Genomic DNA, 4,087 nt, shown 5'->3' on the forward strand with positions numbered 1-4,087 from the left:
GTCAATCAGCAATACATTTAGAAAGGCCCAAAGCAGTGCATAGTTGGGCTATGGGAGTGAAATGCCTCAAAGTGGAAAAAAGATGGTAGAAAAAGTGCAGCGTCTAAAAGACTGCCCCATCCCACTGATTACTTATAGCAATATTTTTAAACGCTGGTAGATGAAGATATTAACGCTCATCTCCATGTTAAGGCATGGAAAGTGATGATGCGCTTAAAATAAATCTATTGGGAACGGCGTTCAAATGACTTTGCCGTTAGCGAATGACATTCCAATTTAATAAATTAATAGCAGTTTCTGAAATCATTTTACTTGTCTAGCTGAAAAATAGGTATTTGAAGGTATGGTTTAATCCCACGTCATAAAATATCTGTAACGCCTTTGTGCCATTCCCCTTTTTACTGGTGTTCAATTCTTTTTCGTGATTTATTTTTCCGAATTCCAGAAGCAAGAACAATTGAAGATCTTAAGTTGTTTAAAATGCGTTTTATTTTTGAGTGTTGCTGCACATAAGCACAAGCACTACTGAAGTCTTGCTGTCCAATCACACAACTAGCTTAGTTACCAACCCTCCAGCCAATCGCATCATTTAGTGCATGACGTAGGACAAAACTTTCTCTTCTGATTGGCTTGCGACGTAACGCAGAGGAACCATACTCCTAATGCACCAATAAAAAGACAAGGCAGATAACCAGCCTTCTTGTTGTTAACTGCGCATTAAAAGCACTTGAAAAGCCGCTAATTCAGTGACAAGAGAGCCAGCTCTTATCCATGCCTTCTCTCAGCTAGGACTTAGACATAAGACAAGGGACAGTTTCGGTGCAATGAGATTATCTTTAAGTTGAAAAATACCATGCTCGGGAGAACCCATTTATCAATAATATTTCAAAAAGGAGAGAAAATACAAGTATAAGAATGGAAAGCATCTAACCAAATACTTAACTAAATTCATAAGTGACACCTGCTGTTAGATAGTGCAATTCTTGTAAGGCAGGAGTCACTGCGAAATTCGCTTTTATAAAGCTGTTTTAAATCCATGTATCCAGCTATTTCTAATCAAATTAGAAAACTACCTTCTGTGTTGTTGCATGTGAGATTTTGCTCCGTTATCGAACCTAGGTCTATGCAACTTTAACGGAAGACGGCTTAATATATATGGCTTTCATTGGTAACAGTTTTGCATATTTCATATAGTGTGGTCGAAATGTAGAGGCAATGAGATTAGGGTGATGGTAAAACAATTAATTTGACTGACAGAAAAGGCGATTTGCCAAGGGACGGGAATGTCGAGGGCCACACAGAAGCACGGCATTTGCAACAGGAGATATAAGAACAGCTTTCTTTCTTTTTTCTCAATGTGCACCTTCCCTATTCCCATCATTTTCATGTCTGCGACGATCATGTATTTGGCGAGGAATTAGAAAACAAGTTAAGTAGAAGGTTCTAACACCAAGATCAAGTGGTACAGTCAGTGTATTTTAGAGCTATTTTACTTTTGCGTAGATGAAAGGTATTCCGGTGGAGAGAACTGAAGGAAATAATGAAACAATTCCTCTGTTTCAACAAAAGATTGCGTCTAGCATAACCATGATTCGTTGTACGCTATACCAACACACTTAGGATATTTTCACAATTCCATTTCGTCGCACGGAATAATAAAACACTTGCAAACAATTGAAAGCATGATTAGCCATTATGACGAGGAAACCCAATGTCAGTTCAATAGACTGGTGAGATAATTGGCAAGAACTATGATTTTTTATAAAAAGACAGAACGGCGAAATTTCAAGTTTAAGATGTATGGGAAATAGAACTACTTACTGGCAAACGAAAGGCGTCAAAATTGAGGAATTACCTGTAATAGAGGTGTCGCCGATCTCGGTGGGGTGAGTTCCCTCCACTGTCACCATGCCGAGGGTAGTGGCAACGCTAAGTGCAGGAGGAGGAGAATGAGAGATGCACTTGGTCTGGACGTCGTGTGCGCTCGTTGCGGCGTGGCTGATGGGTGGACAGACAAACAGGCATTCAGATAGATGATGCAGTCGGAGGCGAGGTAAGACAGACCAGGTCAACAAACCTATTATCACCTCCATGTTGCGGTGACGAAGGGCCTTGATTGGGCGAGGAGATGTTGGTCCTCCCACTTTGACATCCTATGCAGCTGAAAGGAGTGAGAAAAAGGACCGTAGGGAGAGGAGGTTCTTCATCATTGCATTTGATTACTTACAGGAGAAAAGCAATACTTTTAAAGGATTACATTAATAATGGTTTAGGTGAGCTTTCGAATTACAGACAAAGCCTTAATAGGTTTCACAAAATGATTTTTGTACTCATTTTCCACCTGTCAGAAATCAGCGAGGGCACCAAACGTTAATATAATGAAATGCAGAACAGTGTGAGAAGCAACTTTGAGTGGATTGGTGCAGTTGATTGAACTTTCACGAGGGCAATTGCGTTTAATCCATAATTCTTAATCCCCAAGACTCAATAAATAATAAATTGGCAAGAATTTTACTAACCAATGACAATCCTGATGGTCAAACAGCTTTTGACGGACAAGGACCATTATAGGCATTTCTGCCAGCAAAACCGCCTACCCCAAAAATTTGAATATGTTTGCTGTCCTACAAATTCAGGGGTCAATGGTTAAATGACCCTGACCAAAGAACCAGCAATAAGTGGAAAAATGCAGCTAGTATAATGCGCTGAATTGATAAGTTTATCTATTTTACTTGTTGTCAATCAAAATAGGCGGGATGATCCCACGTACTTCGATTACAGAAATAGAGGGAGAATAAGTTTGCTGAAGAATACGCATGTTAAGTCAGAGATTCTAACCTCAACAGTGTCAGTTGGTGGTAGGATGTAAGGTAACAAATGTTGTATACTGTGATTTCTCACAGCAATGTCTAGCCAGCGCAAAAGGCTTAGTTATCAAATAGTAGACTGGACCCAAGCCATAGGATGCTAATCTCAGTGCCGTTCATTAGCGTCTCTGAACAGATGGAGAAAGGTGAAGGCATCTGCAAAATTGTGAAAATGCGCCAAATAATGTATAGGTAGGGCTAAATAGGCTAGTGTTTACATAGTTATCTGAGATAATACAAAAGCAACATGGTAGTTTATCCTGAGCAGTGCGTCACGTAATCAAAAAAAGCAAAAATCTAAATAACAGTGGTCATTTGCTGATGGATCGCATAAAATGGAGGCTCTTTAGTGTGTTTCTCCCATTTTTAATAATCCTTAAACGTGCAAATGCAAGTCCGCTATCTAGCCATCACAAGAAATGCATTCGGATTAACCTATTTCATAACGACCTACCTGGCAACTGATGGCATATCGTTGCCTAAAGTCTTTAGCCGGACACTGAAGAAATTTTAATAAATATGAAGAAAATCACACAAATTCATCAAATTTCCATCTACAGGCCCAGCACTACTGCGCTACAAACGTCTTTTGACATGCCCAAAAACCAAATATACACAATGGGACAAACGTAGTTTAATACACCAGCCCATCAGTTGACCACGCAGAATACAGGCTCCAGCTGAGTGTATATGAACGTTAACACATCACAGCATCACATCACATCAACACCTGTATGCATATATCATAAACACCTTTCGTTAGTCCTCCGAAGATACATTCATACCTCATTTTTTGCACCATTTACCCCAACATCGAATGAGGTGCTTTCTTTTCTCTTTCGTGTGGTTGAAGTGGCAGAAGAACACGCTTTTATACCTAAAAGTTAGCTCCTTCATTAATAAATTCTGTGAAACGATGCGAGAGGAGATAAAACATAGATGAACTGAGTTTGTGGGATCCATATCGAAAGGGTTGCAGTAATGAAGAGAGTGCAATGGCTGCAAATGGATCAGCGTAAGCGGATCGTGTCATGCACTTTGAATCTTGCGACAGCAGTGAAGGTTTGTCAGGAGGAGGAGAGGCGTTGTGAATGGTGAAGATGGTGCTAGACGCAGATGAGGAGAGGAGGTGCGAAGAAGTGGAAGTAGGATTGCGAAATGAGGATAAAGAAGTGGGCTGTAGGGATGTAGGATGTAATGGAGACGCGGATAAAACGTAC

This window comes from Echinococcus granulosus (assembly GCF_000524195.1).
Source record: "Echinococcus granulosus chromosome Unknown EG_S00213, whole genome shotgun sequence".
Lineage (NCBI taxonomy): Eukaryota > Metazoa > Platyhelminthes > Cestoda > Cyclophyllidea > Taeniidae > Echinococcus > Echinococcus granulosus.